Below are 12,388 nucleotides of genomic sequence, written 5' to 3' on the forward strand. Positions count from 1 at the left end.
GGGATAAGTAGACGGACAGAGAGACAGTGAAAGAGAGAGGGGTGCAAGTTTAGAAATAGAGAGACCGACACAGATACATAGGTATATAAAGGGTTTATATGTATATAATTGGCTCCAATATAATTTATAAAATGTCCGCCTTGTTTCGGAAAATGTCACCGTATTCTTACTTGAAAGGATGGGGGAGAAGTTTGGGGGCGAGTTGATTGTAGACATGTCCTCTTTCCGCGGTTCGACGCCGGAATTTCACCGTCGCTCGGGTTGAGCCGCCCGTCCCCGCCCGCTAACCCCTCCGGATTTCAAGCGGCGTCCCGCGATCGATGGGTGGCCGGAATTTGGCAACTTGTTCGAGAGAGGTGGGGCGGGGAAAAAGGGGACAAGTGTGAATAAAATTGGCCGGGTGCCAGCTTTCTTCTTGTTAAACTAAATCCGAGGCTCGGTCCATTGTTAGTACCCCCGGGCAACTGGACACACCCACTGGGAACCAACACGGTCTCGCTCCGTTTCTTCTGAACCATCTCAGTACCACACGCGTATTTCAGCGAATACTTAGGCGAACGGCTAAAGATGAATTAAATTATAACAACCCATCTGTACTTCAAAGCCTGAAGCATTCGGAGTTACAATAAAATCTTATTGTGAGGAATTTTCGCCTCCATTTTGGCATAATCGATAAAGGCTTAGCAAAAAGGAAACTCGATGATAGCGGTATTAAAGGGGACATTTCTAAAGTTAAGACTAATTTATCTCTGGGATTAAAGGGATGAGTTTTGAGTCTGTTTTTTTTCCTTGGGAAGATTAGGAAACTGAATTGAAATGTCTGAACCGGTTTGAAACCCACCTCCGAACGAAATTAAAGAGTTAATTCAAACCATTGCACGGCGTGCTTTAGATGTAATGGTGTTCATGAGTTAGTCGAGGGAACGTTTTGCCATCTCACCAGCCAAGCGCATCCTAAGACAAGATACGTGCAACAGTTCCGAGCACTGTGACGCCCTGTTTCTCTCTTGTCGTTTTATCCAGTTAGAAGTACAAATGTGCCCGATCAGCCAAATATTGACACTGTTGTCAGCAGGTAAAATGAAGGCAAAGTAGAGAGGAAAAAGAAACTAGGCTGAACCCGGGAGCTGGCTGCGTGTTTCTGATGAATATTCCCCTCCGAAAATATCAATTTATTCAACGATGAAACCTGCTTTCGAAGAGGAAACTATTTAATTCTCGACATTCCGATCCCAAATCTTTACTTATAATAAGACGTGGCTTTCAATTGATTCCACCGGCCGGGTTTGGAGCCCGTCCGAACTGGCCTCTGGGATCCGGGTATAAAATCGGTTACAAATCGGAGGTCTAATGGCGATCCGACCCGGTGAAACGCGGTCATGGGAGATAAAAAGGAGCCGGAACAGCAATTAGCTGCCTAAATACATAAAATTGATCAGATTAAATGTATCGTACCTAATCACATTCTGCCCACCTATAGGTACAGTTTTGTACATATTCATCAACACGTATCAAAATCTAAACATGCACACAAATACACAGACATATAAATGCACCGCCATCTAGAATTTTATGCACATATATTTTGCATAGAGATCACACACACACACATACACACACTCACACACACACACACACACACACACATGTTGAGCTTATATAGATCAAACTTTAATATTTTAATGCAAAAAGAATTTGCTGCAGATTCCAGCATCCGCATTCTCTTCAGTGTTTACTTACTTAATATTGTAAGCTTCATGACATATATTCAAAACGGTTTATAAAATCCAATCGAAGCCAATTTTACTCCGGGGGATATCGAAATGCCTTCTTTTTTAACCGAATGGGCGAAGAAAATGAAATCAAACACAAATGTACAGGGCACTGGTATGTAATTATCCTTTTTAATCGCGAAATCGTTTGAAATAAATGTTATTATTCAGTGAGTAAAATAAAATAAAAATATTATTCAACTGTTTTCCTCCTCCTCCTCGACCATTTTATCTGAAGATGTCTGGGTAAAAATTCTTTGTGTCCAATTGCTATCCCCTCCTAACTAGTCTGAAATGAACCTGGTTCGGGACTGCATAAGATTACTGAACAAAATCGGTTGACGCGGAACTTCTAGTGGGAAAGTGCCCATGTTGACACTGTAGTATTTTTTAATCCTCAGCAACATACACTATGTATGCTTGTGGTCTTCTGTTGCTGTACCACATCCACTTCAAGGTTCGACATGTTGTGCGTTCAGCGATGCTCTTCGGCACACCACTGTTGGTTATTGTGGTTGTTTGAGTTACTATCACCTTCCCGTCAGCTTTAAGCAGTCTGGTCGTTCTCCTCTGACCTCTCTCATTAACAAGACATCTTCGCCACAGACCTCTGGCGCAATCAATCTACGGTTAAAGTCACTTAGATCACATCACTTCCCCATTTTGATGTTTGGTCTGAACAACAACTGAACTTCTTGACCATGTCTAGATCCTTTTTTTGCACTGAGTTGCTGTCAAATGATTGGCTGATTAGATAATGCACTAACGAACAAAATTACAGGTGTACTAACTAATAAAGTGGCCACTGGGTGTAAAGTCAAATACAGTTCAGCTTTTCTAACTCAGTTAAAGGATTGCCAGGTCACCATTTCCACACTCTTCTCCCAAAATTAGTGCAAGATTAAGGTGTGAATACAGTGCGAAAGTTTTTTGATTTTTTTTTAAATCTTGCAGATGCTGGAAACCTGAAATAAAATCAGAACGTATTGGAAATACTCAGCAGGTTGGGCGGCATTGTCGTACTGAAGGAAGTCTTCAGCCTGAAAGGAGAAGCCTATTTCTCTCCCCACAGACGCTACCCAATCTGCTGAGTGTCCCTGCATTTTCTTTTTGATATGTAAGTGATTTTACTGTTTAAAGTTGCTTACGTTTTCTCTCCCGACTTCTGAGTTGCATTTTCAAAAGGGTTTGAATGAATTCTTCAGGCCAGGACATTCGGGGAATTGTACTAATATTATTTTGTGTCTGTCGTGCTATCACAACAATACCTATGCAGTGTCCCGCGTATGACTGTCTGTGCTGTTTTACAATTGGAGGAACACTTTTTCGTTTAGCTGTATGCACATGAATGAAAATCAAATTTACACTTGAACTTGAAACTGAATTCCTTATTTTTGTTCACCTCTGGCTCCGATGCTCAGGAATTACCGAAGATCTGAAGCATTAAAATGCAAATGCATTTTTAACACAGATGCAGGAAACCTCCAATAAAAACAGAACGCCCAGCAGATCAGGCAGCCTCTGTGGGGAGAGAAACGGAGTTAACGTTTCAGGTCGGTGCCCCTATACCGAAGCTTTTTTTTTCACGTGAGAGGCCATTGTGATTTGTGTCTCAAACACCCACTCTCTCCATTTCTGAAATTTGCAATCGATTCAGTGTAACTACAATGCTCAAACAGAATTCGTTGAATCGTAGTCACGGATGTAGAGGGATATTCTGCCCATCCGGCCCCTGCTAGCTCTACGAAAACTGCTCCCCTGCTAATTCCTCTTCACCCGATCCCGTCCAGTTTTATTGTAAATTATAGAGAGTCAGTGCCAGACAAATTTATGAGATCTTGCGCCGGTTTGGGGTAGTGAAGATGGCTGCGGAAATACAAAACACCGTGAATGATGTTTCTGCACGCTTTCAGATATGCGAAGGTTTTCTGCCGACTCAATTATTCGCACACGTCTAGTGGAGTGAGGTGTAAGATCATGCCTGTCGGAACTGCGCCGCATTCGTTTCAAATACAGCGGTTCTATCTTCCACTAAAAAGCTGTTTGTCGGCATGATTTGTCAAAAGTTTGTATTTTCAACGCTTTAACCCCAAGCGTCGGAAAAAGCAACGACAGATTCTCCCGCCGGCTGTTCGTCCACTTGCTTGGAGATGTTTATGTATCTTTTCATCTGCATCCTTGAACGTGGAAGTGGCTGGGGTGGGCGGTAACGGAAGACTTGCTGTTCTTCAGTCGTAGGCTAACTGACGTGTGTAAAATCACGAGGGGCATAGACAGGGTGAATATGCATAGCCTTTTCTTCAGGGTTGGGGAATCAAGAACTAGAGGGTTTAACGTGGGAGCGGAGAGACTTAATAGGAAATTGAGGGGCAACATTAACCCACAGATGGATCAGTATAGACTGCAGCAGAGAAACCGACCTAGTCGCTGCGGAAGGGTAAGTGGAACGAACTCTCAGAGAAGTGGTTTAGGCAGGTGCAATAAGGACATTCAAAAGACACTTGGACAAGTACAGGGATAGGGAAGGGGTTAGAGGGACCAGCTGAAGTCAGTTGTATCGCTTCATGAATATGCTGGTAAATGGGATTAGAACAGAAAGGTACAAACATTTGCTAGGCATCATAGATATGATGGGCTGAATGGCCTGTTTCTGTGCTGTAAGTAACCATAGCCACCTGATTTAACTGACAGCTATTCCCCCATAATTGTGCTGAGAAACCTATATGGGTCATATGGGAGAAGCCTGGATAAACATCTGGGTTGGTATGGATGAGTTGAGCTGAAGGGCCTGGGTGTGTATTGTATGGCTCTATCACTCCATTAGTTAACTTTAGAATTAGTATACATAATTATAGGTGGTGGGGTGTAGACACCTGTCTACTGAAGGAGGTGTAAGGTGCTGCCCCCCACCCCCGCCTGCAGGACACCTTTGGACGAGATGTAGCACCTGCTAAGTGCACCCACTTCCCCACCCCCATCAGGGTCACGTGACGCCATGGGAGCAGGCGGTGGAGCTCCATTGGCTGAGGGGTAGTGAATCATAGATTTCATGTGAACAGAACAAGTAGCCTTTCCTTTCCCTTCCTTCCCTTTCTCCCATGGTCAACTGTTCTCTCCTATCAGATTCTCTCTGCTTCAGCCCTTTACCTTTTTTACCTATCACCTCCCAGCTTCTTAATACACCCCTCCCCTACCCACCTACCTTCCATCTCACCCGGTCTCACCTATCACCTACAGTTTTTACTCCCTACCTTCTTATTATCGCTTCTTCCTGCTTCCTTTCCAATCCTGATGAAGTATCTCAGCCCAAAATGCCCGACTGTTTATTCTTCTCCATAGATGCTGCCTGATCTGCTGAGTTCCTCCAGCATTTTGTGTGTGTTGCTCTGGATTTCTAGCATCTGCATTCTTATGAATTGGCTGGTACTAACTACAAGTAATTAAATCTTGGCGCATATCAAAGAAATGAGTACAAGTAGGGGAGATCTTAAATGGGTTTTTTGCATCTGTATTTTCTTGGGAGATGGACACAGAGTCTATAGGTGTGAGGCAAAGCAGCAGTGAGGTCATGTACTGTATATAGATTACACAGGAGGAGGTTCAATCAGTGTGCAAAGGAGAACAAACTGTGCAAATACACAAAGAAAGAAATAATAAATAAATTAACAATAAATATTGAGAACATGAGATGAAGAGCCCTTGAAAGTGAGTTCACCGGTTTGGGGAAAGTTTCAATGATGGGGTGAGTGAAATTGAGTGAAGTTATCCCCTTTGGTTCAAGAGCCTGATGGTTGAGAGGTTGTAACTGTTCCTGAACATGATGGTGTGAGTCCTGAGGCTCCTGCACCTTCATCCTGATGGCAGCAGTGAGAAGACAGCATGGCCTGCGTGGTGATGGATGCTGCTTTCCTGTGACAGCATTTCATGTAGATGTGTTCAGTGTTGGGGAGGGCTTTACTCATGATGTACTGGGCTGTATCCATTAATTTTTGTGGGATTTTCTGGTTCAAGGACATTGATGTTTCCATACCAAGCAATGATGCAGCCAGTCAATATACTCACTACTACACATCTGTCGAAGTTTTAGATGTCATGCCAAATCTTCACAAACTCCTCAGGGACCAGAGGTGCTGCCATGCCCAGGACAGGTCCTCTGAAATAATAAAACTGAGGAATTTAAAATTGCTGATCCTCCAACGAGGACTGGCTCATGGACTTCTGATTTCCTCCTCCTAAAGTCAATAGACAGCTCCTTGGTCGTGCTTACATTGAGTACGAGCTTGTTGCTGTGGCACCACACAGCCAGATTTTCAATTTCCCTTCTATATGCTGATTTATCACTACCATTGATTTGGCCTACAACAGCAAAACTTGAATATGGCAGTGGAGCTGTGAGTAGAGCAGGGGGCTAAGCACACGGCCTTGTGGTGCAACTGGCGATGGAGATGGTGGAGGAGATCTTGTTGCCATACAAACTGACTGAGGAAATCGAGGATCCACTTGCACAAGGGGGTATTGAGGCCAAGGTCTTGAAGCTTATTGATTAGTTTTGGGGGGGTGATGGTATTGAATGGTGAGCTGCAGTCGATAAAGAGCATCCTGATGTTCCAGGGTTGACTGAAGAGCCATGAGATGGATTCTGCTGTGGACCTGTTGCTCCAGTAGGCAAACTGGTGCAGATCCAGACCGCTTCTCTGACAGGAGTTGTTGGAGGCAGCCTGCAAGTGTCGCTATATATTTATGCCAACGTGGCATGCCTACAATATTCAGTAGAACAACACAGACAACAACAACAGCAAAACAAACTCCTTTCCCACCCACCCACACACCCCCTTATACACACCAACAGACCTCCAGAAAAGGCATCAGCCCCTGGCCCTGGATTTGTCAGTATCGAGGCTGGGTTGGTGAAAACCCCATTATAGAAATAACCTGACAAATCTCTTGAGAAATTTTAAGTCCCACCCCAGCTCAGTTTCCAAGCCAGATTCTAAGTCAAGTTGAATTAAGTTACTTCACCTTGGCCATTGATATGAAAATAAGCACTATATTTATCGTTCTGTGGTCAGGTGGAAGAAATCAAGCCAACCTCTTCTGCTGGGACTCAAAATACCACAGTTGTTGAAAATCCAAAACAAGAACAACCATTGCTGGAAAGTCTCAGAAGGCCAGGCAGCATCTGTGCAAGGAGAAACACAGTTAATATTTCAGGTCAGCACACTCAAAATATGGAGGAACGCAGCAGGTCAGGCAGCATCGATGGAGAGGAATAAACAGTTGATATTTCAGGCCCAGACCCTTCATAAGGACTGGAGAGAAGAAGGTGAAGGAATACAAGCTGGTGGGTGATGGTTGAGACCAGGTGAGGGTGGGGGAAGGTGGATGGAGTGAGAATTTGGGGGGGGGGGTAGATTGAAAGGGTAAAGGGCTGGAGAAGAAGGAATCTGATTGGAAAGGACAGGAGACCATGGGAGAAAGGAAAGGAAGAGATGCAGCAGAGGGAGGTGATGAGCAGGTGAGTGGGGGTGGGGACTAAAGTGGGGAATTGAAGAAGAGGGGAGGGGAGACTGGGAAAAATTGCTGGAAACAGGAGAGGGCAGTGTTTATGCCGTCAGGTTGGAGGCTACCCAGATGGAATATGACACAGAACACCACAACACTGAACTGTCTCCACATCCTACTTTATGGACTCTTTATGGACTCATGGACTCTTTACAATTCATGCTGTCTGTATTATTTTGATTTTGCACACTTTGCCTTCACTTGCCCATTTGTTCTTTTTGTAACGCACACAGACTGCTGCAGGGACTCAGGAGGTCCGGAACCATCCTCCTGCATTTTGTGTGTGTTGCTCAACATTTCCAGCATCTGCAGAATCACTTGTATTTATGATTTGCTGTTTACATATAGTACCCTATAAAATTCTATTGTATTTCCTTATACCTGAAAATGCCCGCAGAAAAATGAATCTGAGGGTGAGGTGCAGTATATGTACTTTGATAATAAATTGAGTTTGAACTTTCAAATTTCAAAGCTAATGCTTATGGATTTAGATGAGGAATGATGGGAGGAGGTTTCAGTGGAAGATACATACTGGCAGGGATTAGATGGGCCAAATGGATATTTTCTGCGCTATCCACCCTTTCCATCTAGTCATATAAAACACACAGCAACCTAGACTCATGAACACCAGGTTGTTACATTGAACAAAGGCTTCATTCAAAATGTCTTTTACATACTTTGGTTCTTTTATCAAAGAATCTATGTATTACACAGCCTTGAGATTTGTTTGCTTGCAGACAGTCGCAAGGCAAGAAACACAAAAGAACCCAATTTAAAGAAACAAAGACCAACTCCCAATGCACGGAGAAGGGACAAAAACACAAATCACACAAACGATAGAAGCAAGCAACAGCAAAAGCATTCCTAACTAAATTGAGTTCTTAGATCCTAATTCAGTTCATCATATTAGTGGGCAAATCATCAGAAAGTTGGCAGGCACAAAGAACTAGAGCCGGGGACAGTCTCACAACCTTCATGCCACAGAGAGACGAGCCCCTAGCCTCCCTAGGCCAATGTTTAAATTGTCCGAGCAGCACGTCATACCTGACATTCAGACCTGGGTTCTGCCACGGCAAATTGCTCTGCGACTAGAACATACTGCCGAGCCATCCACTTTGGGCCTAGATTTCATTGCTGATGAAGCTGTTCTCAACCTCTCCAAATCGGCTATGCACTTGGAGCGATCCACCCTCGCACCCAGTTTAGGTGGGTGGGCATTGGAGCCCTCTGCCGAATCATTCATTCCAACTGGCACCAAGTGCATTGATTTTACGGTGCCCCGGCAAATTCTCTTTGGCCTCGCTTGTCTCTTCATTGTTCACAGTAACAGTTTAACACAATTTACTTCAAAAAGTAGTATTATTAGTAATGTTTTAGGTCAAATTTCTTTGCTTTTGATCTACCAGCAAGCTGCCATATGTCTTCGGTAGTGCCATCTTAAACATTGAAACTGCTTGTTTGAGATTTATCCTTCTGTGCTATGGACACAGCAGGCAATAGTTACCATGGGTGTTAGACTGAGCACGGACATCTGGTATAGTTTCAGCTAGATGTTTCTTTTTCCATGGATACTCTTCTTGGATTTAAATAAAAAGTTCAAGGCTTACTGGCTGTGGAATGAAAGTATGTGTATTGTTATCCCAATGAATGTGTGGCATTGAACAAAACTGACGACAATCAGTGACGAATGTTTCTCAGCAAGCAGAGGTTTGGTTTTTGTAGTCACATATACAAAGGTACAGTGAAAAGCTATTGTCGGCATTCCATCCAGATACTTCACTCCATAAATAAGAATATCAACGTAATACAAAAGGGATAAAAAAACAGTGTAGAATACAGTGGTACAGTTACAGAGGACGTGCAGTGTAGGTAGAGAGTGAGATAGACCAAGTGTTCATCTTTAGCGTATAAAAAAAATCTGTATAACAGAATAATAGGGTGAGGCTAAACACAAACTGAAGGCACAGCATCTTATATTCTGCTGGGGCCATCTACAACCCAACAGCATGAGCACTGAATCCCCCAATTTCCAGTAAACAGCTCCCCCTCTGTCCCTTTTCTCTCTCCTTGTCAATCTGCCTGGTCCTACACCCATATCAGCCTCCTCAAGGCCAGATTCTTTTACCTCCACCACCCACCCATCTGCCCATCCCACTGTTCCCACCTGTCCTCCTACCTCCTCTATTTAGTTCCTCCTCTATCAGATTCCATCATTGCTAGCCCTTTGTCATCTCCACCCATCGCCTGCTGGCTCCTGCTCCACCCCTCTCCACACGTCTTTAAACAGGCTATCCCCCCTCTCTCCAGATGAAGGGTCGGGACCCAAAACGCCTGATGCACCATCAATAACTCTCTCTGAGACGTGAAGGCGAGATATCGGCTTTTATTGACTGGAAGAAAGAACAAGCAGTAGTTGACCACCATACTACATCCTGGAGACTGAGAGCCGGGCTCAGGCCTCAATCGCCTTTATACCGGGGTCTGTGGGAGGAGCCACAGGAGCAGTCAGCAGGGGGCTTGTCCAGACAGGTATACGTAGTTCACCACAACGCCGACTCTTACTTCACTCCACTGACGCAGCCCGTTGAGCTCCCCCAGCAAACTGCCTGGTGCTCCAGGCTCCAGCCTTTGTAGCCTCTTTGTCTGGACTAAGTCTAATACCATAGTTCAGGAATGTGGCCAGGACAGGTCAGTGCTGGCGAGACTGGGGCTGAACTTCACAGCAGCATTCTGTGTCTGGGCCACCAACGAGTGACAGATTAGCACTGACTCTGTTGTCACAGTGACGTGGGGCCTGGCCATCAGCGTTCAGGCCAGTAACGCAGAGTGACACAATTAAAGATGTTGTGACATATCAAAGGTGAAAATCGAGATTGATTAAATTGTGTACAAACAGAGCCGGACCCGGGGAAGAAGAACGCTGCCCCACCTCCTGCGGCTCGTTCCATGCCAGTGTCAGCGGGAATCAGCCTCGGATCTCAAGCTGCAGTTCCTCTGAAGGCTGGTTGGCTCGGCACAGAATGCCCGTGGTTTCCCTGCGGGTCTTTCCTGCCTGGACAATCTGGATCTCAGATACTGACATTGGAATCTGTGACAGAGGGCTGTGTCTGAGAAAAACATTCTTCTCATTGGATGTCTGCATCAAAGGGCCAAACCTTCCCTCAGTGGAAAATAAAACCGAGTTCGCAGGTGCTGGAAGTCTGGAATAAAACCGGGAAATGAGTGATAGCCCACTCCCCAGATTATCAACACCCATCTTACAGACACCCCTACAATCAATCGTGCTCCCTTAATATCAGAATCAGAATTAGGTTAAATATCACTGGTGTATGTCATGAAATTCGTTGCTTTTTGGCATCAGTACATTGCAATACATAGAAATAAAAATTATTACAATGAGTACAATATATATAAATAAATTAAATTATGTAAGTATTGCAAAAAGAAAGGAAAAATGCTGATGTAGAGTTCATGGGTTCACTGTTCATGCAGAAATCTGACGGTGGAGGGGAAGAAGTTGTTCTGGAAATGTTGCATGTGTATCTTTAGGCTCCTGTACCTCCACCTTGATGGTAGCAATGAGAAGAGGGCCTGTCCCAGTTGATAGGTGTCCGTGATAACGGATGCTGCCTTTTTGAGGCATTGCCTTTTGAAGATAACCTCAGTGCTATGGAGGTGAGTGACCATGATAGGGCTGGCTGGGTTTACAAATTTCTGCAGCTTTTTCCGATCCTGTGCAGTAGCCCCTCCATACCCGACGGTGAATCAGCCAGTTTGGATGCCCTCCACAGTACATCTGTTGAAATTTGTGAGTCTCTTTGGTGACGTACTAAATCTCCTCAAACTCCTAATGAAATATAGCTGCTGTCATACCTTCTTTGTAATTTCATCAGCAGGTTGGACCCAGGATAGATCTTCAGAGCTTTAGACACCCAGGAACTTAAAACTTCAAAGGTCCAATTTAATGTCAGAGAAATGTATGCAATGTACATCCTGAAATGCTTTTTTTTTCGCAAACATCCACGAAAACTGAGGAGTGCCCAAAGAATGAATGACAGTTAAATGTTAGAATCCCTGAAGTCCCCCCCAGGTCCCCTCCCTCCCGCGCCTAAGTGGCAGCAAGTAACATTCCCCCACCGGCAAAAAAAAGCATCGGCACCTGCCATCGAGCACTCAAGTGTGAGCAAAGCAACAGCAAAGACACAGACTTGCAGTTACGCCAAAGATTTCATGTTTCACCTGGTATACAACATACCACAGGCTCTCTCTCTCTCTCTCTCTCTCTCTCTGTCTCCCCCTAATAAGGGAGAAAAAAGTGTCTCCGTTTTCCCAGCGAGCGGGGAGACATAACAAACAACTTGTTGATTTACGATGTTAAAAGTCCGTTACATCACTTTTTTTGAGCTCTGTGCCCAAAGATCTCAAAGATCTCGGGTCTCTGGGCACACAGCTGTAGATATTTTGACTCCCCCGATGGCACACGACTCTCCTGCCGTGATACCGACCCTCAATCTGCCAGTCTCCAGAGCCCTGAGATCCTAGGCTTCCAAATCCGAGCTGGACTCTTCGGCCAAACAACAATGGCCGGTTATGAAACCCCAAGAGCTGGTCCCATTCCAGCAAAGAACCGAAGTCAGGGTGTAACTCCGGGTCAAAGTCTTCAAAAGAGCCTTGAAGAGCCTTGGAATACCGATTCCACCTCTGATCCCTCAATGAAGGCTGGTGTATGTTCCCTCGATTTCTCCTTCTGGAAGTACACAATCAGTTTCTTGGTCTTACTGATATTGAGTGCAAGATTATTGTTGCAACACCACTCAACCAGCTGATCTATGATGGGTGATTGATAAGTTCATGGCCTAAGGTAGAAGGAGTCAATTTTAGAAAACGTAGCACATCTATTTTTCAATATAATCCCCTCCCACGTTTACACACTTAGTCCAGCGGTCATGGAGCATACAGATCTTGGACCTCCAGAAAGTATCCACAGATGGATGATTGATACATTCGTAGTCTAGGGTTGAAGGAGATGAGTTATACAGCTCCCGTTACATGCA

This window comes from Hypanus sabinus, chromosome 21 (genome assembly GCF_030144855.1).
Source record: "Hypanus sabinus isolate sHypSab1 chromosome 21, sHypSab1.hap1, whole genome shotgun sequence".
Classification (NCBI taxonomy): Eukaryota; Metazoa; Chordata; class Chondrichthyes; order Myliobatiformes; family Dasyatidae; genus Hypanus; species Hypanus sabinus.